We start from the raw sequence: 26,969 nt of genomic DNA, 5'->3' as shown, positions 1-26,969 counted from the left end.
CTACACAAAAACTCACCAATTTTGATAAGTTTTTTTTAAATGCACGCTGATATGACAGCTGTCACATACAATCTAACAAAATTGTTTCAAATGAAGTTAAAGACAACTAAGCGCTACTAGAGCCATCTTAACGGAAAAAGAAACCGAACGAGCTTTTTGGCCAACCCCATTTTTAAAAATCTCATGCTGAAAAGCTGACAGACTAAGTTAAGATAGTGGAAATGCAGAAAGGGGAATAAATTCAAAAAATATTTCAGAGACAACATTTCAAGGCTGAATGACTGGCTCATTTGAAAGGTAAAGGAGAATAAAGAATTGAAGGTGGCTGACCCAGGCAGCTGGAAAAGCTGGCAGGCAGGGATGTAGTGGGGAAGGTGCGCGTTCACTGTGAGAGACTACAGGCCCCTCAGAGGGAGCTCTGAGAAAGGCTGTGGCTGACGGGACAGCTATTTGGTTTGAAGCAAATCACTTAACCTCTCAGGGATCTGGTTTCCTAATTCAAAACAATGGAAATGACAAATGAAAAGAAGAAAAGGGAAGAATATTTACTACATTGCTATGTACTCAGTTTGGCACTAAGTTTACTCTATGCTTTCCTTAACTTTGCCCTAATGACCTCCTTGTGGGCAGGTATTACTCTCATTTTACAGATGAGAAAACCAAGGCTTGGAAAGATTAAACAAAAGTGAGAGATTAGCGCAAAAGCCGGGATTCTGACTTCAGAGCCTGTAGTCCTCCTAAAATAATATATTTATGTGCCAAAGCTCAAATGAGTTGGAGCAAATAACTGGGAGAGACAGATGTTACTGGGGTAGGAGGCAGTGGTGCGGAGGGGAGAGGCGGCTGTGGAAGGCTCAGTGGGCACGATCCTTCACACACGCACTGAAGGCCCAGGGTGGGCTCATTCACGCCTCCGTGCAGACCCTGTCGATCAGGCAGTTACGGCGACCGGGGCTGAACAGGAGCAGCAGCACCCCCCCACCCCGGCTTCGCTTCCGGGCGCGTGAAGAAAACACTCTGCTCTTCCTGTGCCCCTCGAGCAAACACTCAAGGTGCAGCTGGAATTACACTCCAGACTGGTAGAAGATGAAATCTAAAATTGTAGATGTACTGCACATAAACAGGACACGTTTTTGACATCAGGTTATAATTCTTTCAAATAAACAACTTCTAAGCAGGGTTTTTATTTGTAGCGGTTGGATTTTTATGTGTAGCCATTAAATACATAGCCGAAATGTACTATAAATATACAGAACACTGACAATACACTACATAGAAGTTATATAACTGCTCTTCTGTGCCTGAAGTGGCTGTTATAGCTCTAAACATGCCAATGTGATGATTTATTTTTTTTTAACTTGTTCACTGCAGACATGTTTCAAACGAACGTAACATGGAGCAAAACGCATACCTAACACTCTCCACAGTGAGACATTCTGAGGTACCGTAACATTTACGTGAAGAATGTTTCTGAAATACTCATTGTAATCCATCTATAAATAAAAATGTGAATTAGCAAAAGTTTAAAACACATGTGACTTTTAAATTACTATCTAAAAAGACACAAAGAACTAGAAAATTTTATTTGTTCCCCAAGTAAAACACCCACAACCCAAGTCTTTTTAGCTTGAACAATTGCATTTTCCAAGTTTATTCAAAATGAGTGATTCTCAGAGAATAAGAATTGATTGGAGGATTAATTTTAAGCTGAGATGATTTTCATATTTATCAAATATTGGGTTAAAAACAAACTCTAGTTTTGTTGAACCATAAATTAGCCTTTGATCTAAATGCTAAGAAGTAAATATTTATAAACAGATTAAACAAATGTTTTACTTAACAGATAAAAAATATACTGCACTCCTACTTCTGAGGTCTCTAAGGCAGGGAGAGGAGGTGGAAGGGAAAAGGAAGAAGGGAAGAAGGAAAGAGAAAAACAGAGAAAGAAAGGGGAAGAGAAAGGGCCACTAAAAGGAGGGCAGTCTCTTCTTGCTGTTTTCTAGCTCTTTACACTTCTTGATATTAGAAATCAGTAAATCTGAATTTAAATTTAAACAAAGATATTAAACAAAGTATTCTAAAATACATGAAGAAAGATGAAGTTTAATTTACTTGTCCAAGCTATCTTGACTAGTTAAGTAGCAGAGCTGGGACCATGAGTCCTCCTGGGTACGAGTCCCCTTAACTTATAATCTAGTTCTTTGGTTCCTAATTAATCAGAAGAGAAACCCTCTTGTCTGAGGCAACCACGCCAGATAGTAAGTTGGTAAACTGAAAAACTCAGTTAATAGAGGAGTCATTACAACTGATACACATAAATCTTAAGACATTTTCTTTTAAGTTAGAATGCAGAAATGTCCATGTGTTTGCCAGTATTCCAACACAGGGTCAAGGCCATCTCTTTGCAGATGTGTCAGCTCTCTGGCATAAACCACCACTATCTATGACTCCTAGTTTCCATTTCTTTAAAGTAGAACAAAAATTTAAAGGATTTTGAGCACAGCATGTGTCTATATTTTTACAATTCTGAACCCAATTTATTTAGTTTCTCGCCCACACCCGATTCAATAGTATTAAGTAACATGGCTTTGTGGTCCCAGACACGTAACATTTTTGCATTCATAGTTCATCAGTTTACATAATATTTAGTTAACCTGCATAATTATGATTACTACTACTACTGGCATAAACATTATTTAGGAATAAACACAGCTGACTTCTGGTTAGCACATAACTTCATTAGTGAGAGCAGAAATGCATCACCAGACTTCAGTGTCACCTCCTCATCACGCCCATTCAGTGTGTCCTGGGACAAAGGGGCTGGAGAAGGCTGGTAATCCCGCAAGCCGAACAAGTTTAGGATGGATAAGACAGGTTCCACTCCGAAACATTTTAAAATTGATGTTGATGCCAAGGGCACTTCAAATTGGAAACGATCTTTTTAAGTTTTCTGGAGTCTGTTAATACAAATTACTTCATAGATATTATTTCATTACTGTCTAACTTCATGCAAAATATGTTAATATTGTACTCTGAGACAACAGCTCAGAGTACATACCAAATAAATGTTAATATTCAGAGTTTTATAACAGTACTCTAGCAGATAGTACAATCATACATAAGTTTCTAATGCCGTTAGTTAAATACGATATAATCTATTCTCAGTGTATCACAGTCCTTTCAAAATACTTGTGAATTCTTCTCTCCATTAAACACACTTTGGTATACATCATAAAACAGCAATTTCAATCAGCTGTGAAACAACAGTTGTGGATAAGTGTTTTTGGTTGTTGTTGTTAATTGAGATATAATTCACATACCATAAAATTCACCATTTTAATGTGTACAATTCAGTGATTTTTAGTACAGTCACAAGGTATGTAACCATCACTACCTAATTCCAGAACATTTCATCATATCTAAAAGAAATCCCACCCCCATTAGTAGTCACTTCCCAGCCAGGAAGTTACTACCCCCTCCCAGCCCTTGGTACCACTAACCTACTTTCTTGTCTCTATGTATTTGCCTATTCTAGACATTTCATTTAAATAGTTTTACTTCCTTTCTAATCTGGATGACTTTTATTTCTCTTCTTGCATTATTTCCCTGGCTAGACACTCTGTACAATGTTGAATAGAAGTGGCAAGAGTGGATATCCTTTCTTGTTTCTAATCCAAGTGGGAAAGCTTTCAGTCTTTCACCATTAGTATGATGCTAGCTGTAGGTGTTTCACAGATGCCCTTTATCAGGCTGGGAAAGTTCTCTTTTATTCCTAATGTTTTGGGTGTTTTTATCATAAAAGGGTGTTGGATTTTGTCAAATGCTTTTTCTGTATTCATTGAGATAATTGTGGGTTTCCCCCCTCTTTATTCTGCTATATAGTGTATTACATTAATTGATTTTTAGATGTTAAATCAATTTTGCATTCTTGTGATAAATCCCACTTGGCCATGGTATATCACCCTTTTTATAAGCTGCTGGATTTGGGTTGCTAGTGTTTTGTTGAAGATTTTTACATTATATTTACAAGGGATACAGTCTAATTTTCTTTTCATGTGCTGTCTTTAACTGGTTTTGGTATCAATGTAATACTGGCCTCAAAGAATGAGTTAAATGTTTCCTTGTCTTCTATTTTTTGGAGGAGTTTACAAAGAATTGGAGTTAATTCTTCTTTAAATTGGTGGAGCCATCTGGTTCTGGGCTTTTCTCTTTGGGAAGTTGTATGATTACTCATTCAATTTCTTTGCTATAGGTCTATTTCAGATTTTCTGTTTCTTCTTGAGTCAGTTTTGGTAGCTTGCATCTTTCTAGAAATTGGTCCATTTCATCTGGGTTGTCTAATTTGTTGACATGCAGCTGTTCATAGTATCCCCTTATAATTCTTTTTATTTCTGTAACATTAGTAGTAATGTCCCCACTTTCATTCCTGATTTTGGTAATTTGAATCTTTCCTCTTTTTTTCTTAGTCTAACTAAAGCTTTGTCCCCTTTTTTTGATCTATTCAAAAACCTACTTTTGGTTTCATTGATTTTCTCTATTTTCTTTAATATTTAGTTCTGCTCTAATCTTCTTTATTTCCTTCCTTCTGCTTGCCTTGGGTTTAGTTTGTTCTTCTTTTCTAGTTTTGTTAAGGTGGCAAGTTAGGTTACTGATTTCAGTTTTTTGGAAAAGATATTCTTAAAGTTCCAAACTTTTCACAAAGTGATATAATATACATCTTAATGCACAGTATCCACATTATCCTTACAATGTGTGGTATTCATAAATTTCAAAAAGCACTTATTATTATGTTCAAACTAGTTAAGCTTAAACGTTCCCAGAAGCATTTCTACAACACTGGAGTATAAGAGGACGAAAATCGCTTCAGATATCAGAACCACCACACCCTGTGCACACCTCACCGCCTTCTGAACATACCCAATGATGAAAACGTCTCATTCCTCCACAGGCAGTCCTTTTCATCTCAGAGAATTCTACCACAATGCCCTTCCCCACACTGAAAGGAAACCATCGCTGCAGTAGGTTGTAGTTTCAAAAAGAAGACACGACACTATCTTCAACCCTACATATTCTTCTTACAATGTGACTTCGGCATTCTTCTCATCAAAAGGTGGGGACTAAGCTGCCCCTGCTTGAATTTGTGCTACTCTGTGCTACAGGGTAAGGGATGTTACATGACTTACAAGATTAGGTCATAATAGGTCTGCCTAGGTCTCTTGGAATATTCATCTTTGGAGCTGCTGAGATGCCACGTAAGCCATCTGACTGCCCTGAGGCTGCTATACGGTGAGGAAACCAAAACTAGCCCATGACTAAGCTGAAGTGAAGAGACAGACAGAGATGCCCAGCCAATCACCAGCTACTTCAGCCACCTTCCCTTGCTGTTGCAGTTTCAGCCACTGTCTGACTGCAACCAAAACAGAGACCAAGCCAGAACTGCCCAGCTGAACCCTCCTCAAATCGCTGATCCACAGAGGTCATAGAAGATAAGTAACTGTTGTGGGTTTCAGCCACTAAGTTTTGGGGTGATGTGCTACACAACAATAGTAACTGGAATATTTACTCTAGGCGACATGTACTCCTTAATCCCAGAGTCTGCACCTGGGATCATGAAGACTAAGTCCGATTAATTTTTCAATACTGGAAATACTAAAAAAAAAATCATAGTTGATTCTCAGTCTTCTGTGAGCTTATTAAATCATTTGACAATTTTATTTTAAATCATGGTTTCACTTTTCACAATTCTGGTCATATTAGTCTAAATTAGTTAAAAGACAGTTTATCTACATTTTCTTAATTATGAGACCCAGAACTATATCCAGTCCTCCAATGACGGTATACATGAACTGTTGAGAAATGCAGGAAGACTATGTCACTCACTGGTGAGGCTTTTATTAATTTGGTGTGAGTTCATATGTATAAACTTTGAATAAAATCCTTTTCCACAGGGAATGGTATAGTACAGGATATCAGTTCAGAGTTAAGGTTTTGGAGTTAGACAAATACGGTGACAAAATTCAGCACTATCACTAAGAAGCTATATGACCTTCAGTAAAGTGTATAACCTCAATAAAGCTTAATTCTTCATTTATAAATTGGGGTCACAGTACCCAACTCATGGGATTATGACGAAGGTTAAACGTAAGCACACAAGTAGCTACTGTTATAATGGTTTCTCCAATCACAATGTTCCTCATCCTCTTCCTGTTGAACTGATTTTTTGTTTGTTTTGATCCAAGGTCAGGGCCTCACATTTACCTCTATTAAAGTAGTTCTTATTATATACAGCCCATTGCTTCACTCACTTATGATCTTTTACACAAATAACCGTTTATAGAAGATGTAGTGGAAGAAAAAACCCCATTAACAATAGCAACAAAAAGATAAAATATCTAGAAATAAATGTAACTGGGAATGTACAAAATCTTGATAAGGAAAATGTTAAAACATGACTGAAGAACTCCAGAGAAGACTTGAAGAACTAGAGTGTATTATATTATTGGATAGGAAGACTCAGCATCATAAAGATGTCTGTTCTGCCTAATTCAACTTATAAAATTTAAATGATTGAAATAAAAATACAAAAAAGATTATTTTTCCTTTGGAAGTGGGGTGGGGAACCTAGACAAGTTAATTCTAAAGCCCTTATGGAAAAGAAGAAAACAAAACAAAACAAGCAGAAGTTGTCTGGAAAACCACTGAAAAAGAGGAGAGAGTGCTACTAGACCTAGCATATATTAAAATATATTACAAAGCCTCAATGATTAAAACAGTATGATATTAGTATACAAAGTGAGAGACAGGAAGACAAATGATACAGAAGAGAATGTCTAAAAATTAGATACATATATGCATAGAAATTTAGTATATAATAAAGTTGGAATTGCAAATTAGAGTTAAAAACATGGACTTTTTGAAGAAAGGTACTGGGATAACTGAGTAGCCATTTGGGGGAAAGAAAAGTTAGAACCAAACCTAACATAGTTAAGCAGGATAAATGGCTCATGAATCAGAGATTTAAAGGTTAAAATATGAGACGAAAAAGGTTATAGAAGAAAATACGGGAAGACCTCCATAGCCTTGGAGTGGGGAAAACCTTTCCATCACTCCAACTCCTGAAGCCATAAAAAAAGATGGATAAATTATATAATTATATATGCATTTATATGTATATTCATATAAACTTCTACATGCCAAGAAAACCATAAACAAGATGAAAAGTGACTTACCAGGAAGTCTGTATTTGCAACTTACAATACACAGAAATAAGCTCCTACAAACAGAAAAGGAAAAGATCGATAATCGAGATTTTTAAATGAGCAAAGGATATGAATAAAGCTCAGAGAAAAGGAATGTTCTTTTAAAATATGACAAGATGCCCAACCCTCCTCACGAAGAAAGAAATGTTAAAACTACCACGAGAAACCGATTTCATTTAGATTGGCAAAATTCTGAAAGTTTAATAACACAGATAGGCAAGACTGGGCCTTACCTCGTAAATTAGAGGAATATAAAATGGTACAACCTTTATGGATAAAAATTTGTCAACATCTATTAAAATTACAAATGCACTAACTCTTTGACCTAGCAATTTATCGTCTGGGAATTTACATGTTCAAAATGAAACTGTAGGTGGGACTTCTAGAATGGCAGAGAAAAGAGCTCAGCAAATCCTGTCTCTAATGGCAATGATAAAACAAGACAAAATTGCCAAAAACAACCTTTTCAAAACTCCAGAAATTGACGAAAGGCATATACCAAACGGAGAAACATTTATTCAATAAAAAAAACTACTGAACCTTCATTTAAAAAAAAATATTCTGTGGCATTTTGCAAATCACATCTACCTGGTAAGGAACTGATTGCATCCAGAATATAAAGGATTTAACATTCAAAATAAAAGACAAAAAAATTCCAATTTAAAAATGGGCAAAATATTTGAATAAGCATTTCACAAAAGATATACAAATGCCTGATAAACACATGAAAAGATGCTCAGTATCATCAGTCACTAGGGAAAATGCAATTAAAACCACAATGAGATACCACATGACACTAGAATGGCTACAGTAAAGAAGACAGACAATAAAAAATGATGGCAAGGATGTGGATGGAGAAACAGGAACCTTCACACAGTGCTGGTGAGAATGTAAAATGATACAGCTACTTTGGAAAACCATTTCATTTGGTATTTCCTTAAAGTGTTAAATATAATTTTACCATGATCCAGCAATTCCACTCCTCGTTATCTACCCAAGAGAAACGAAAACATAAAATCCACACAAAGATTTGTAAACAAACGTTTATAGCAGCATTATTCATAATAGCTCAAAACTATAAACAACTTAAATGTCCATTAATTAGTGAAAGGATTAACAAAATGTGGTATATCCCAATGGAATATTATTCGGCCACCAAAAAAAAGGGAAGAAATACTGATATAACACAAACAAAACCAAAAAACATTATGCTAAGTGAAAGAAGCCAGATGTCAAAGAACACATGTTGTATGATTCCATTTATATGAAATTTCCAGAAAAAACAAATCTGTAGAGGCAGAAAATAGATTAGTGGTTTTCCAGGGTTGGAGATGGGAACAGGGATTAACTGTAAATGGTCAAAGATTTCTTTTTGGTGTGATGAAATGTAAAATCAGATTGTAGTGATGGTTGCCCAACTCTGTAAATTTACCAAAAACCATTGAAGTTTACACTTTTAAATGAGTGAATCTTAGGGTATGTAAATGATACCTCAATAAGGCTGCTTTCAAAAAGTATTGTAATCTGTGTGTGAATGCTTATAGGAGCTTTATTTATAATTGCCAAAAACTGGAAACAACCCAAACATCCTTCAATTTGAATGGAATAAAACACTGTGGTGCATGTGTATCACAGAACACCACTGAGCAGTAACAGGGATGAGGCACTGACAACTGCAACAATTAAGGCAGAATCTCAGATGCGTTATGCTAAGTCAAAGAAGCCACCCTCAGAGGGCTTCAGTACAGGGACGCTGCAAGAAAGCCAAAGCTACCGGTACAGAGAACGGATCCCTGGCTGCCAGGAGTGGGGCTGATACCAAAGAGGAAGCCAAGGGAGCTTCAGGAGGATGGAACTGTTCTGTATATTGACTGTGGGTGTGGTTACACGACCCTATATATTTGTCAAAAATCAGAACTGTACGTCAGAAACATTGACATATGTGTATATTAAAAATAAATTTAGTGATGTTGTATAAGATTATTCATTGCAGCATGATTTTTAATAGCAACCAATCAGAAACAACTCCAGTCATGATCAATAGGAAATGGGTTAAATAAATTATTGTACATCCATACAATATAATACGACACAGTTGTAAGAAAGAATGAGAAGCTCTCCGGGTAATACTGATATGGAAAGATATTTGATTTATTGGTAAGTGAAAGAGTGAATTAGAAAAAGAGAAAAAGAAGAATATAAACATATTCATTCTTGCTAAAAAGAAACTCTGAATGAAGACACAAGAAAGCAGTAGAGCCGTTTTCAACTATGTGAGTGAGTGTGAATGGGGTGTGCAATGCGGTAGTTGCTGCCAGAGGTGAGAGTGATTTTTAGTATTGTTTTATTAGTATCTGTGAACATGTGAATGTAAAAAGGAAACAAATCAAAACAGAAAGAATTTTTTGAATATTGTTCCATCCTCCAATATATACATACTCTCAATGCTGTGTCATCTGAAATTTGTTCACCTTTTGTATATTCTTCTTAGTCAGTGATTAAAATATTGAAGAGAACTAGGGAAGTCCCTGCAATAAACTAATAAAAATCTTTCTTAAATTAATATTAATCCATTACCACACACTATCCCGACTTCATGAGTTGCATGAAGCTCAACTGTGGGCGAGTTATTTAACTTCCCTAAACTTCTTCGTAAAATGGGTGTAAATGATATCTCCCTTGCGGGGTGCAAATTAAATGGGGCAATATATGTCAAGTGCTTGGAATCATGCTTGGCACTGAGCAGGCATTCAATAATTGCTCACTGCCTTCGTTTTTAGTTATGGTTGCTTCCTGGCTGATGCATTCATCTAACCGTCACAGCATTCAGCCCATATTTCATGAGAGACCTTGTCATACAAGACGTGTGGTGGTGAAAGCTTTCTTCTGTTTCCTGGGCTGCCTGGGTTCAAATTCCAGCTCTGAAATTTTCTAGCTGGTGGGCAAACCACTTAAACTTCCAAAGCCACAGGCTCTTTAGTTTAAAATGGGGGTAGCAACGGTACTTATTTCACAGGATTAAAGGGAGAATTGAATGGAGTTGAGGTGCAGAGCAGAGCTTTGAGCACATAGTAAGTAGTCAATAAATATTAGCAATTGGTACTATTATTTTGTCTACCACATTCCTGGTTCCCTACTATGTGAAATAACGTAAGAAGTATTGCAATTATTATCTGAATTTCGTAAAAACTTCATGCTAAATCTCATTTCTAGCTTCTCTTGACTTTTTAATTATACTTCAAACTTCCAAATAAAAAAAGTTTATTCCTACCAACTGTTCTGACACACATACACACACATTCTGATGAATAAATGATAATAGGGTTTTTAGATTTCCCTAATACAGGCATAATACAGCTAGCTCTAAAAGTAACAGAGGCTGAAATCAATATTCATACTTTGTATTGTTTTCTCTAACATTTGAGATTTACCAGGCTTTGGATTTCTAGATACTTGGCAATATAACATGGCTATATATATATATACACCAATTTTTTTCTGAAAGAAAAAACAAAACAAAACTAGGTACCCAAACTAATCTTGGTGATTACGAGAATTTCCCAGAGTTTTTTTTTTTTTAAGTACCATCAGTAAAATAAAAGCTGTCTACGTACTTTTATTTCTTATAACACTGTTATCTCTTTAGCTGTTTCCAAAAGTAGCCAGAAAAGTTCAGGATTTAGAATTTAGTCCTTGAAAGTAATTGTTTAGGGTTACAATTTCTGTACTGGAAATGACTAAACCAATGCAGGGGAAGGAGCTTGGGTTTCTGTGTTCCGCAAGCCCTTTGTTTTTCAAGCAGCATTATTTTAATTATTTCCTATAAATATATCACTGTCCTTAAGAAAAATATTTTTCAGATAAAGATTAAAAATCTTTAATCATCACTTGGAACATCACTTGGAAATGACCTCAGCACATTACAAACCTTCTAAAACAGATTTAGTGCATGAAAACCCATTTGCCAAACAAGAAAAGCAACTGTTAAACGGAATTTCATTAATCAAATTGTTTTAAGAAGAAAAAGACTTAAGAGTTTTTATCAGATGAGCGGCAACAGAGTATTTTCAGAAAATTCTGGGAGATATGGTAAACAAACAAAACAACAACAACAAAAAACCTGCCATCTGGAGAGAACTGAGGTGTTAGCCAGAGACGGATTCTGCTTACCCTCACCCACCCCTACTGCTGCCCTCTACTCCTCTGAGGTTCCCCCTCCAAGCTGCCCCTGTTGGCTGACATAACCATTCTTTCTTCGCCAGGCCAGGATTTCCATTAAACCTTGGGTAGGAATTAAGATTTCCTTTCGAATCCAAGAGAGACCTGGAACCCCAAGTATTTATCCCCAATGGAATTCTGACCATGAAGCAAAGATGGCCTTTATGGAAGGGCCGGGCAGAGGGTGTGCCAGGTACAGCTGTTACATACACCTGCCCCCAGGTAAGGTAGAGGCAGCTGCCCTCGCCGACGTATCTGAGGTAGACAGCAGTGAGCAGACACCCCTGTTAGCACGACATACAGTCTCTTTGTCCTTAGCACGCTGCATGGTTAAAGACTGTCAACCTTAAATGGTCCTTGAGGCTGCAGGTAGGTGATTCTAGAGAGGTCTTTATCTGAACTGCTAAGGGGATTCCAGTAAGTACCAAAATACAAAACAAAAGGCAGATTTCTCAGTTTTGAACAACTCAAGCCCATGCACACCAGCAAAGTACTCAAAGAACACACAGGGGGGAAAAAAAAAAAACGGGGAAAAGTGTAGTTATTTTTAAAATATTTATAGAGAAAAACTGAAAATAATCTATTGCCCATCAGTAGGTTAAATAAATATTGGTACATTCATTTCACTGAAATTATGCTATAACTGAAAATAAAAACCACATAGAGCTATACGAACTGAAAAGGGAAAATGTCTATGATATATATATATAATTAAGTAGAAAAACGTGGCTACTGAACAGAATGGATTATGTGTACAGATAACACATACACAGAGCAGTCAAGAGAAAGAATGGGGCAGGTAAGGAGAGTGGCATGTAGGCTGCAGCCAAGGGCAGGCAGGGAGAGTGTGTGTAAGGCAGGCGGAATGCCAAAGAAACAGAGAAGGTGAGAGGAGAAGAGATGGGGCAGGAGACAAAGAAAGAGAAGAAATGGGCAGGAGGCAAAGAGAGACCAAGTGGTGCACAGGGACAGACATGGAAGTATACACTCAAAATGGCTATTGCTCTGAGTGTCCCATACAGTAGCCACTAGCCACGTGTGTCTACTGAAATTTAAAATCGTTAAAATTCAATGAAATTAAAAATTCAGTTCTGCAGTCACACCAGTCACATTTCAGGTGCTCAGCAGCCACATGTGAGTCATGGCTACAGTACTGGCAGCACAGGACAGAACGTTCCCGTCACTGCACAAAGCTCTACTGGGTAGCGCTGTTCTATACGCTCTGGTGTTGTGTAAATTTTTTTATAGTGAGTGTGTTGTACTTTTCTAGTCTGCGAAGAAAATAAAGATATTTCCACTTTGGGAAAAAAAACAGGTTTGGGGTTTTTTTCCTCATTCTGTATCTCTTTTAATAGTTATTTTTCAAACACCACAGAAGCACCAGAGGTTTCATAAGGGCTTAATGACCTTTATTCTGCCAATTTTCTCCAAGTTATTTGATTCTTACTAATTCAGTTCTACTTAACAAGAGTTCAGATGCCACCAAAAGAAGGAAGACAACGACATATATTTGGAACATCGTGACATTGCTCTCGTTCTCTAAAATCTAAAAAAGGTTACGTCACTCATTCTTAGTAGAAGCAAGCACAGTTGACAGAAACCCTCTGCAGTTTAGACAAATATTTTAAATTGAAGGTTTTCTTCAAAAGAATAATAGCACTTAAAAATAGAATTCATTTTTTTTTCTGATGCAATTCAGTACAAAGTAGAGAAGAAAAAAAAAAAAACAGCCTAAAGCTTAAAAAAAAAAAAAAAAGTGCCACTTTAACTGAAAAAGAGAATGGCAATGCTAAGAACCAGTTTTCAACTGAAGGCTGTAACATCCAAGTGGTGAATGTTCATAATAACCCGTTCCTCAGGGCTTTCTCATGTAGTAGAAGTTTGAAGCATCTGGTGAGGTTTTAAGCAGGTAACATTTTAAAGAAAAGTTAATAGAAAGGTCTCCAGAAAAAAACATAAGGCACATATACAAGTTTGTGGGGAATGCACAGGTAATACCATTTTGAGACCCTGAGTCTACTCTGAAAACCCACTGACTGCTGCTGGAAGATCGCAGCCTCAGTCCCTGCTGGGATCCCCGTCAGCATCCAGTAACCCACAGGGTCCCACGGCAGATCTGATCTGTACCCTGAAAGTTCTCCTCAAAACCCTCCACAGATCACATCCACCTACTTTCCTAATGCAACCACCCACTAGTCTCTCACCAGACCTTAAAGTCCAATCATAACCATCTATTCAAGGTTCTTACCACAGGGTCACGCATAATATATAAAGATATAAAGCCACAGTAATTAAGACAGTGCAGAAGTGACACATGGATACACTATAGACCAGTGGAGCAGAGCCCATGCATAGTAGCAATCTGGATACAAAAGACAAAGTGGCATAACAAACCAGTGGGGGAGAAGACGGACTCTGCAATCAGAGATGCTGGCCCGTGCAACTAGTTTATATTCACATGGAAAATTGTTCCCTATCTCATACCCACACACAAATAAATTCCATGTGGATTAGACTTATGCTGAAGAGCAGAACTCTTCTTTTGGAAGAAAATATGGTAGGATCTCTTTATGACCCCAAAGTACTCAGAGTACAGAGGAATTTATTAAACATGGTATAAAAAGTACCAACCATAAATGAACAGACTAATAAGTATGACTTGATTAAAATGTAAAACTTGTACACAACAAAGCACACCATAAAGAAAGTGGAAAGATAAGCCACTGGGAGAACATATTTGAAACGCAAAATATCAACTAAGATAAATAGCCAGAATATATAAAGTACTAAAGATATACAAGGGGGGAAAAAAAGCAAACCAATAAAAAAATATACAAGTCACAAAAGAGAAAAAAAGAAACACACAAAGTCACAAAAGAGGCAACTGAAACAGCCAAATAAACATAAGAAATGATGCTCAAACACACCAGAAATCAAGGAAACGCACTATTTCAAATTAGCAAAAATGTGAAAGTCTGGCAACACCAAGGCTTGGCAAGGATACAGAGCAACAGGAACTCTCAGACAGTGCTGTTAGGGGCTGAAATTTGTACAACTACACTGGGGAATATCTGGCAACATCTAGTGAAGTCAAGGATGCACATGCCCTATGCACCAGCAATTCTACCTCTAGGTACAAACGCTAGAGAAGGTCTTAAATATGCTCAAGAAGACATGCTCACAGTAACACTGTTTAATAGCAAAGCATGAAAATAACCAAAACTTCCACTGACAGAGAAGGAATAAACTATAGTATAATTATGGAATACCACAGAGCAAAAAGGAAGAATTACTGCTACACACTTCTACACAGATATATCTCATACATAATGTTAAATGAAAACTCAAGTTGCGGAAATATATACACAAGATCCACAAACTACATACACTGTTTATTAATACATATGCATGTAATGTAAGTAGAAAGCCAAGCATGGGAATGACACACACCCATTTCAGGATGATGCTTCTCTGCATAAGGAAGATGGGGAAATGTCAGCTGGGAGGGTACACAGGAAGCATCAAATACGATACATGTGCAATATTTTATTTTATATCATCCTAAGCTTTTAATGTAAAGCAAAGGTAGCAAAATGTTAAAATTTGACTAAGCTGTTTAAAGATTATATTATTCTCTACACTGAATACACTGTTCTGTATTCATGAAATATTTCAAAAGCATGAAGTAACTTGTATTTTAAAGAAAGACAAAAAGAAGCACAGGCTGAAATTTATCAACATGACTGTCTTCTGATACTGAGCCTCTGGCTATGGATAACTTTTCTTCTTTCCTTCTTAGTTTTCCATATTTTCTAATTTTCTTCCCATAAAGTCAACCAGATACTTCTAGTCCAATTTATTCTCCCATCTTACTCCCCAAACCAACACTGTACTTTCTTGCCCCTTCGGTACAGAGCTTGGTACTGCAGTATGCACTGTCTCCTACACTGGAACACGGGTTCTTGGAGGGCCCATCACATGCATTCTCATTTTTACAAAAATTATGTACTGAATGCCTACAATGACCAGATACCAAGCCAGGAGCTACGGAAAGATAAATGAACAAAACATACGATGTTCCTTCCTCCATAGAGTTTATAGTCTCAAAGAATAGAAACAGTAAACATAGAAAAAAACTACTGATATATAATTAAAACTGTGAGGAATACTATGAAGGAAAAGAATAGGTGCCATGGGACCACATAATAGAAAGGCCTAATATAATTTACATTGCATAGGAGAAATAGCAATATGCCAGGAAGGGAGGGGTGGAAGGGCCTCCAGACAGAGATAAAACCCACTAGTGTCTTTCCCACTAGCCTGAAGCAATGATGGCAGGGGTTGCTTCTGACCCATAGCTGTGCCCACTACTTTCATGGTGCTTTAACAAACGCTTCTTGGTTGGTTCTAAGAAGCCTCTGAGCAATCAGGAGATTCTGTGCCTATAGCTCTAACGTAAGAAAGAAGTACTTGCGGGATGGCCCAAAAGGCAAAAGAAGTAGTTGTTCAAAGAGGCAGAACAGAGTCTGAGCCCACTGTGTGGTAGCTCAGTTCCTCAAAAAGCACTTGCCATATATTCTCTCATCCTCCTATCCTGAAAGAGCTAACCTTTCTCTTCAATCTTCCATCCATCCATCCCCTTCCCTGCCCAGTACCTTCATCCCCTAATTACTCAATTCAATACATTTAAGTGGACCTACGTGTGCCAAGCTAGGTTTATGAAGATCCACACAAGCATAGCCTCTGCCTCAAAGAGCTTTCCTTCTAGACCAGTGGATCAACTGGGGGTGACCGTGTCCCCCGGGGGACATTTAACAATGCCTGGAGACATTTCTGGTGGTCACGTGGGGCGGAAGGGAGGGGGGTGCTACTGGAATCCAGGGGGTAGAGTCCAGGGATGCTGCTAAACAGCCTATATGATGCTCGATGACAGCCCCTCCGCAACAAAGAATTATCTGGCCCAAATGTCAGTAATGCCAAGGTAGAGAGACCTGGTACAGGTTACTTAGAACCACGTCTATAAGTTGACTGCTAAAGCAGGGCAAATGTCAGAGGACGATGGCCAGAGGCCAAGCAGGTCGAGTGTCAGAGGCCTAGGAGAATATAAAACACCAGGTGCAAAAAAAAAAAAAAAAAAAAGTCAATAGTGCCGAGGTTAGACAGGTGTATTTTTAAAAAAATGTCAATAGTGTTGAGGTTGAGAATCCTGCTCCAGAGAATTAGCAGCATTATTACATCACAATGCAACAGGAGTACAAGGTGTTCCATACGAAGGTGAGGAGGTATCTAGTATAGAAGCAGGGGTAAGAAAGATTTCCTTGAAAGTGACATCTAATTCAAAACCTGAAAAACAGATGAGTTAAGTATGGGATGAAAGGACAGAAGCAGGATAAAGCAGCTTCCAGACAGAAGGTACAGCCAGTAGGCAAGGGACTATGGAATAGAAGAAAAATGTTCGTTCAATGGGAACATGGGGAGTGGCTATGGAAGGGCTGAGGAGATAAACGGGCCCAGATCATACTGAGCTTGCGAGACGGGTTAAGAAATGCAGACATTATCTTTAGGGCAATAAGAAGCCACCGAAAGGCTTTACACAGAGGAGGGATATGGACAAAACTTGTTTTAGGACAACCGCCCCAGAGAATGAGCTGCTAGGAAACTGAGTAGGAGGGGCTCCTGTGGTGCAGGTGACAGAGGCGTGGCTTGACCGCATGGTGGTTCTGAGGGCGGAGGGAGGCACTCAGGGATGCTCAGACACAGGCTGCGATGTGTACCTATCACGGTTCTGGAACTAGCCATTCCAGAGCCCTCAAATTCCAAAGCTAAGCTTTCTGCAATTCATCTGTGGCCCAACCTAACCAGAATTATGTGGCAGCAAAACCAGAACCTGAACTGACTTGAAGCTATTTATAGTACATTTATCCTATTTAATGTGAATGTTTCAAGGCAGAGGATTAATGTTTGACTGCAGGATGCTGCCCTGGACCTCACTGGGTAGCATATTCACTTTTTAAAATTCAAAGAAGTCTGTATTCCAAAATGCAGCTGGACCCACGGGTTTAAGATAAGGGATTGTGGACCTCTATACAAGGTGCTGAATAAACTTTTGTCAAACTACATGAAATTAGGCAAAGTAAGTTACTGAATTATTATTTTTTCTAAGTATTTTTCTAAAAACAGTATGAAACTTCCAGATACCACATACATACACACACATACGTTTTATGGAACTTTGCCTTAAAAAAACCTAGAAATTTGGCATGTGATCCTAGCAGACTCACAGCAGTGGGATTTGGGGAAAGAACTTAAAAAAATTATTTCACAAAAACTTATTTATTTCACAATTCCTCCTCCTGGGATTGCCGCACAGAAGGAAGAGTAGGTATAATCAGTAGCAAGAATCAGATCTCCCTTTTAGTAGAATAATTCCAAGTAAAGCCAGTTGGAAGTTAAAAGAGACTTGAGGTCGCCTTCCTGTTCGCTGTTAGCACAGCCGCAAACACATCAGTAACTTGCCTGACGCTTGCTTGATAAAGGAGACCTGGCTGCTTTGTACTTGGGCTGAGTACTGCAAATATGAATAGCTGTGTCAAGTGGTCACAGGCCACAGCTGCAGGGGCAAGGAGGCACTCACTCTCGTTCATTCATTCCTTCATTCAACACACATCTGCGAAGAGGTTTCTGTGTGCCCGGCACTGTTTGTTCTAGATGCTGGGGATACAGCGTTCATGAGACCCCTCAGAGGTTATGGATTCTACAGGGGCACACGGACATGAAGCATACAATTACAATCAGGTGTAAAAAGTTATGATGGGAAAGCATGATGACAATATACAGCAGAGGGACCAAATGTAGTAGGAAGAAAAGAATCTAGAAAGACCTCTCTGAGCAAGTGATATTGAAGCTAAGACCTAAAGGATAATTAAAAATTATCTAAAGGGATCTAAAGAGACTAGAAAGAGAGTAAGAAACTGAACTGAAGCAAACCAGAAAATTGGAGAAAACCAGAGAATAGAAGAAAATAATGGCTGAACTCAGAGACTGCAGCCTCAAGTGTAGGCTCGAAAGAAGCTATTACCCTGAAGAAATCCTACTGGAAATTGGACTACATTTTCTGATGTTCTGGAAGGCACTTTGCACTTAAAGATAGAATAAATGTGGGAAGTGGGGTTTAAAATACTTAAACATTTATTTTATGCTTATTTAGACTAAAGGAAAACAACCTTTCTATGTAATAAAATACACCTAAAATGCACTTCCAACAGATAAATTGAGTAGTTGTATATTGAAACATTTAGAACACTTACAATGAGTTTGAATAATAAATTAGGTCATCAGCAATATGCTGCCAACTTTGTAAAGCACTATGGTCTGGCAGGGTATTTTAAAATAATAAATTTACCAGAAACATAATTGAGATATTCAGATGTCAATTGAGAAGACTTTGGCAACATGAAAGGTTCCAACCACAAATACATAAGTCATATGTTATATTTTGAACCTATGACAGTTTGAAAAGCAACTGCTTGTATTCTACGCTAAAGACCCGAAGGAACTAGCCATCCATAGTAGCTATTTTTATTGACAGACTCATTACTCCATGCCAGAGTACCAGAGTTTTAAAAACGAGTGTTAGCACGTTTTCGTTCTATCTGTGTAATACTTTTTATCCTAAAAAAAATTCAAGAGATTTACTAAACCAAAGGCACTCCCATTTGACTAAATACACCTGGGAGAATTTGGGGAAAAAAATCAAGCTTGATGTAAGAGGAGGCAATAATACCTCACAACTGTTACTCAGTATCTTTGTGGGTATCTTTTTTTTTAAAACCCTCTCCTCCCCAATTTCCGTTAGGGTCATCCACTGACCGCCCAGACACTCCTAAATTCCTTGGTGACTGGGCCTGATTTGTATTTTTTCTTTCTATGTAATCTCTGCCATCATGCTAGAGGAGTTGGAATTCCCTCTAATTATCCACTGTCCCAGTAATTCAATTTCCTCAACAACAGGAACCTTCCCATTCTCTCCAACCTCCCACAAGAACAATCACATCCTAGACCCATCTTAGAACCTGGATTCTGGAACAACCTCCTGTGAGTACACTGTTTCCTCGTGCCTCCTGTACCTGTCCCATCACCCCTCCTTTCATCCATCCATCCATCCATTCATTCATTCTACATTCAACTACTATTCACTAAATAGCTGCCTTTTGCCAAGTTCTGTTCTAGGTACAGGGGGAAAAGCAGTATTAAAAATTAAAATATAATAACCCATATAGAAATCTTTGCCATCATGGAATATACAAATAAGTAAATAATATGTACTGTCAAGTAGTGATAAATGCTGTAGAGGAAAACAGAAAGGCAGGGAAGGGGGTGTGAGGGCTTGGCAAGAGGACACCGTGTCAAACAGGGTGGTCAGAGATGCCCCAAGAAGGAGACAGCTGAATGACCTAGCCCTGAAGGAGGTGAGGGTCAAGCTACAAAGGGTGCCCTGAGTAAGATGGGGATGAGAACACCGGCTTCTACTGTAAAACCACAGCTCTGAGAGCAGACCCGGGAGGAGGGGGAGGAGAAGCAGGAGGCCTGGCTCTCACCTGGCTTCGTCGCGGCTCTTTCACGTGGTGCCGGTTGTCCCTCCCACAGCTCTGGCGCTACTGGGCTGGAGGCAAGGTGGCATCACCCTGGTCATCCCTGTGGTTTCCAAACCATTCTCTCCCTCCTCCCTAAGTCTCTCAGCTTTGAATGTCCTATCATGAGACTCTGTCGCGACTACCGTGGCTGCTGTCCAACAACTCATCTTTCCTGGGCCACCTGTCCCCACGATCATTCGCCAAACCAGGACTTAGCCTCTGGCATCACAATTCCTGGCACCTACCCTCTGACCACCACCTCTCAGATTCCCAGCTCACTTTCTTTCAAATTCTGGATCCAACAATCCGTTCACCTCCTGGGGTCTCCGCGCCACTGACCCCACCACCTTTTTACTGCCCCTCGTACCTTGATGGTCTCTCCCCTCCTCTACGTCACGGTCGGGCACTCAGCTCCACTGCTTCTTTGTGCCCGCTCGGCAGACCCTCAGGGCTGCTTAAACCCATGCCACCCCCACTCCACACTTGCCCCTGAACAGGGAAAAAGCGATGGGCGGGAGGGAAGCCGAAAGCCAGTGGAGCAGCGCCCTTGGGCAGGTGACAGGATGGCATCCTGTACAGAAGGAATGCCTTCGACGTGAGTGGAGAACTGCACGCACGGTGAGTGGGGGAAGGCTGGGTGCGGGGCACACATCTGACGGGTGCAGGTTCGGCAGGAAAAGGTTGAGGACCTTCTCTTCTGGCTGCTTCTCAGTGAATGGGAGCGAGGCCATGAAGTGATTGTGAGGCAAGGAGAGAGGTGTTAGAGGACTGAGAAAAGGAGAAACTAGCAGAGTGAGAGAACGAGCACACGTGGCACATCCCTGAGGCTGCAGCTCCTCCCTCTGCTAAGTTAACCAGCCCCTCTGCCCTCACTTGCCTCTGCATCCAGCCTAGAACTGGGTGGAGGGCAGCAGAGGGACAGAGCCACTTCAACAATTATAATATCCAAGTCAGGGTTTCCCCATGTAGATCCCTAAAACCAAGCACTGCTGAACAAATTCAGAAAACTGAAATGAGTCCATCACAAACTCACGATGATTCATTTCAACTGGATTCTTAATGTCAGTAAATACTTTATTCACCTCTGGTAAGGCCCATCTCAAAGCCCAAGGCAGGTGGTGTTTTTCTACTTTCTTCAAGTCCCTAGCATCACTCCCCCCACCCCTGTCCCCATCATTCAGCAGATGAACTTGGCTTCTACTTTACTGAAGGCAAAGGCCACTTGATGTATGTGAGCTTCTTTAAAATTTCCTTTCTCGAGGACTGAAAATCTGTGCATGTTTAAGCTCTACCTGTCCTTCCCCCTGGCTCCTCAATGTTCTTTCCTTCATGCTATGGCTAACCCACCTCTCTCTCTACCACTCCCATCTCCAAGCTACTGAGCCTTATTCAGTTACCCTACCTTTCTTGCATCTTGAATTTGTTAAATGTATAGGTTATGACAAGAAAAAAGTATTCCAGATGAAAGAAACAAAATAAACAAGTTATACAGGCAAGAAAGAGTATGGAATGCTTATGCAAACAGTGTTAAAACCAGTCTTATTACATAGTGGGGTGTGTTGGAAAGTGGTAGAAAACAAAGTTAGATGGATAGGGTGGGACAAGATTACAGAGTATCTTACCACAGAGTGTCAGGCTGATGATTTCTAAACAAGAAAATGCTCATGATGAAAGTAGGATTTAAGGGAGATAAGACCCACGCATGGGATGGGATGGGATGGGATGGGATGGTTTGGGATGGTCTGGGATGGGAAAGGAGGGATTTACACTTGGACCAGAAATAGGATGGGGGTTGGAGGAAAGGAGGGCGAAAGGCAAGAGGGTGAGGCAACCATCCTGACGAGCATGGTGAGAGCCTAGTCAAATGTGGAGGTAGTGAGAAGGAAGAAAGGAAAAGAAAAAAGACATTTCTCAAAGAGAAATGAACAGAACCTGGTGACTGACTCAAGGTCAGAGTAAAGGGCAAACCATACTGACCCTTATTGTTTCCTTCTTCCCCTCCTATTCTGATTCAGTAACAGAATTTCAGACGCTGTCTGCCTCATCTGTGATGGAAATCTTGTATGATTCCTTTTAGCAAAGACCAGAATTTGTGTTTGTTATTCCTCATACTGTCAGTGCATAGAACTCTGCTGATAACAAAATGTAGCCATAATATTTCTAGCAAGGCTTCTACAGATTTTCCCAGACAATTAGTAAAATAGGAGTTTCTAGGTAATTTGCTAGTGAACTTTGAGCCTCGACAGAAGTTAACATGAATAGAGCTTCCAGTGTTTTATGTAAACCAAGCACAATTACTAAAAAAATATAGGCAAGTTGGCTCTCTCATTTCTTCTATCGGTGTCAAGAAGAACTTTAGCAAGCTACCACGGACTTCAGCAAGCAGATACTTGTCCATACTAAAGCAGAGGGGACTGCCTGAACTAACTGAAGTCAACAGATAAAGCTCAGTAATTTTACAGCAGAATTATTTAGTATTGTTTATTTTTCTCCTCTTGCTATTGCACAGAGTGCAACGAAAAAATTTTTAAAAAGAAATTTAAAAAACTATAAAATACGCCAAATCCTTCTTTGGGAAAATAGTGACAATTCTGTGTTTTCAAGGACAGATTTTCAAAGTACTAGTCCCTGCAGTGATGACAGTATTGGGATTAAAATGTACACAATTCAGGTATCAAACTTGACCCCTTGGTTTGTTTATGCTTTCTTCTGACTTTATTTCCTCACACTATTCATTTTGGAATTTATTTTTTTACCACATGCTTTGAGCATCTCAAAAGCTTAAACTGAGTACATCTGTTTGCTTCGCAGCTTCAAGACATGCCCTTTGTGACTAAGCGGCAGGTGCTGTTCAGTTTATTTTCATGCACGTAAACTAAGCCCTTGAACTTGGAGTGAGGAAAAGCACTCAGCTTAAAGTTTAGAAAGGAAGGAACTACAGAACAGCTTCCTTTAGAACAGCCTGCTTTTTCAGCTTCCTGTATGAAAATAGTATTGTATTTTTATAGAAATTGCAAAGAAACAATGAAGAAATTATATTTAAGCCTTTAGACAGTTAAGCTGCAAATCCTTTAAACAATTTCTTCCCATAATTTTGATATTTAAATCAAGCCAGGAACAGAAAAAGAGACTAATAAAATAGAAATGTGGTACATATTTCTATAATCCATTAAAATGGATTATACATATTTCAGATTACTATAAGGACTTCACATTTTCTTATAGTAAATAACAGACATTAAGACTCTTGGCTTTAAAAGTCCCAGATATCAAGCTACTGTAGTACTTGGTAGAGATGATGGGATGAAGCTTTTCTTTATTGGTGTAGTTGCTGCTATTGTTGTTATGAAACTTTTGACTGAAACACATTAGCACACATACACACACTAAGTTTATTATTAAACACAGCTTTTCAGACTCTAACTGAATGAGAGATAATTGAGTATTCTCTTTAAAAATAAAAATAAATGTATTCAAAATCTTGAATCTCAGGGGAGACAGAAGTAACCCCTTCAGGGTACAGGCCTTAAATGTTGTCTCCCAAACTTCTATGAAGTGGCCAAGTCACCCACGGTGCCTTGCTTCCGTGGCCATCTCTCTCACACGGATTTCAACAGTCAACGTACACAGCCAGAAAGCCATTTACGCAGTCCATCAGCTCTAAGTTCCCTCTGTGCGTAATTCAGTATGTTACTACTATGCATTTAGGAATTTTTACCAAGGGCTGTTAAATGAACTCAAGCTTATAATGAAATTCAACCTCCCATTCTCACAGTATTCTTTTCTGAATATTAACCTTTCATCATATTCAAATATTCAAGATTCAAGTGTGTTAAGAGAATTCCAAACACTTGGACTATGTACGAAAGAGCAATACAGACATGCGACGCTATAGATACTATGGTTCCCTGGATATCCTTTAACCTGCCCCAGTCCTACCCCTTCATAACACCCAACATCAGGGTCAGCAGCTATTTCAAATCCAGGGATCAGAGAAGCATATGGCCCTCGTCAAGGGGACTGAAGCCAGTGGACAGCAGCTGGACTCACTGTAAGCTCCCACTCGGGAAGCACTGCAGTTCACTGCTGTGCCCTGGACCCCCTGAAGTAAAGGGGTGCCTGGAGGAGAGGCACTGGTGGCAGATGTTTGGAATGAGAGCTCAGGGCATCCTGTCTCTGCCTGGAATCAGACACTTGGAGAGGACAACAGAGGAAAGTGTGTCTTGTAGAGTTCCCAAAGTCCCCTGCTATGCCCTCTCCTTGGTGTACTTCGCCACTAACCTTTCTGTACCTTCCTCTCCAGTAACTGCACCCCATGTGCACTACACTTACCTGTTTACCTTTGTCTTTTCACCTGCCCATAACATTCTAAGGTCACTGAGGTGAGGAGCTCTCATCTTTTCATCTCTGTGTTTATCCCTTGTTTCTAGCAGAGCAGATGGTGCAAGGCAGTTTGTCCTTGAACTTTTTGTTGGGGAGTTGTTAGAGACCAAAACAAAGTCTGACTTCTGGCATGTTCACCCCCCTCCTCAACTGCACCCACCTCCTATTCTATACTTAGCATTCATTCCTATATCTGATCAAAAACTACTATCAGCAAAGGATACAATAAATCATTTCATTCTAAAAGAAAGATGACAGATATGTGGTTGACCTCTTAAGTGGCCCTGCAAAATGAGGGAATTTCAATTACCCAGATGTGAATGGGAGAGAGGATCTAGGCGGCAGCTCTGGAATCACACCATGGGGGCAACTGCTTCCCTCTTACATCCAGCAGGTCCACCACACAGAAAAGTTTTTCCGTTTTTTCTTTTTTTCTGAGTCATCGGTAACTTTGGTTCTGCCGAACTACTATCTCTACCCTCTGTGCTCTCTCTGATAACTATGCCTATACCCCCTTGAAGAGTAACTGGGCCACGTAAGCAACTACACAAGCAGACCTCGGAGATACTGCAGGTTCAGTTCCAGACTACCATGGTAAAGCGAATATTGCCAGAAAGCGAGTCTCACGAATCTTTTGGTTCCCCAGTATATATAAAATGTATGTTTATACTATACTATAGTCTATTAAGTACATACTAACATTATGTCTAGAAAACCGTACACACCTTAATTAAAAAACATTTTATTGCTAAAAAATGCTAACCATCATCTCAGCCTTCAGCGAGTCATAATAACATCAAAGATGATTGATCACAGACCACTGTAACAAATATAATAACAATGAAAAATTGTGAAATATTATGAGAATTACCAAAATGCGACACAGACACTAAGTAAGCAAATGCTGTTGGAAAAACTGCACCAATAGACTTGCTCGATGCAGGGTGGCCACAAACCTTCGGTTTGTAAAAAAAAATGCAATATCTGCAAAGTGCAATGAAGTGAAGCGTGGTAAAACAAGAGATGCCTGTACTTTAATTAATATACTGAACATGTGCACAGACAGCTATATAGTACAGTTCAGTGTGCACTCGCTTTTTGTCAGATTTTCCCATTTTCATTCTCAGCTTAGTTGGACACTGCCTGAGGATAGGAGCTATGCACACTTCCCCACATGGAGTCCCAGCCCAGTGCTGAGCACTCGGTCACTACTCAACGGGACACTACGGACAAGCAAGCATAGACACAGAACCCTCAGTAACAAAAAGCATTCAAAACTGCCAGAAGGCTAGAATGAACATTGATAATGTTGATGCTGTTAAACAGCAATTCACATTTACCTAGCGCTTACTAAATGTCAGACTTTGAACTATGCCCTTCACAAACAGTCTCTCGTTTCATCCTCACAAGGTCTAGAGAGGTTAAATACCTTGGAGTTGCACAGTCAAGTGGGGCAACTGGCAGGCTGACTCCAGAGTCTACATTCAACTGGCTCATGAATTCAAAAATTTAAGATTCCCCGAATATTTCCTAACAGTATGGCTAAGAAGACGTGTAGTGACTAAAAACAAACAAACAACTCTTCGCGTCTTAGCCCCTATCCAGGCAGTTCCTCTGTGGGAGCACAACCTTCATCCCACCTCCCTGTCTACCAGGAAATTCCACACATCCTTAAAGTTACCTCAGGTATTCCCTTCAGCAACCCTCCCATTGCACCCTGCACACACCAACATTCTATCAATGGTCCTACTCTGGTCCATGTGGCTGTTTACTATTTCCCTACAAGAATCTGAGCTTCTCAAGGCTGAGAACCTTGTCTTTCCAGCTGTGCACCCGGGGCTCCCACACAGTACCTTCCACACAGCAAGTGTGTGGTCAATATTTGTTCTTGAAATAGTTGTAGCAGTAGCATTAAGATTCTTAGTTTGCAACATCTATCTTTCACAGCAGATCTGTACAGAGATCTACATCATAAATTTCAACTCAATAATTTAAATGTGATTCCATAGCAACTAGGCAAAGTACTTCTTACAATACTGGGAAAGGCAAGTTCTAACTTGAGGTTCAACTCACTGAAATACTTCACAGTCATCTGCTTTTGTTCTTAGTATGAAGAGAGAGAATGACAGCATTTAACTTTCTGTAACTTGCTCTCTAAGAACACTCTAGCTTTACTACTAACAATAAATCAAAACAATTTTTCAAACATAACTAGACTATAATTTCCATAAACAAAAGGACAGAATCTTACTACTTCATAAATCTAAAATATCTATTCGAGAACAGTACACCTAATCAGGCCATAGCTGTATTTCAGACTCCCACAGACCAAAAGATACGAATTGTGACATTTTATTTTTAAAGTAACAAATGCCACTCCTTTCTGACAACGGACATTTTATAAAATATGTCATGGACAATTCTATATATAAGAAAGAGATTATGGAGAGACCTCTATGGGCTAATTTAAAACATG

At 39.2% G+C, this 26,969-nt stretch overlaps 1 protein-coding gene across 15 annotated transcripts in view; it reads right to left on the bottom strand.

Moving 5' to 3' along the window:
- The window catches only part of MRTFB (myocardin related transcription factor B), a 258,022-nt gene that overhangs the window by 137,963 nt on the left and 93,090 nt on the right, over nucleotides 1–26,969 (bottom strand). For 2 of the 15 annotated variants that reach the window (XM_082429618.1, XM_082429619.1), the window contains one exon: nucleotides 7,230–7,273. The exons of the other annotated variants lie outside the window; for them this stretch is intronic. The gene's annotated coding sequence lies outside the window, so the exon portion shown is untranslated. The remainder of the gene's footprint in view (nucleotides 1–7,229; nucleotides 7,274–26,969) is intronic. 15 annotated transcript variants of the gene reach the window in all.

This window comes from Balaenoptera physalus (assembly GCF_965194825.1).
Source record: "Balaenoptera physalus genome assembly, chromosome: 16".
Lineage (NCBI taxonomy): Eukaryota > Metazoa > Chordata > Mammalia > Artiodactyla > Balaenopteridae > Balaenoptera > Balaenoptera physalus.
The sequence above is the reverse complement of the archived record's forward strand: the minus strand, read 5'-3'. Positions and strand labels throughout refer to the sequence as shown.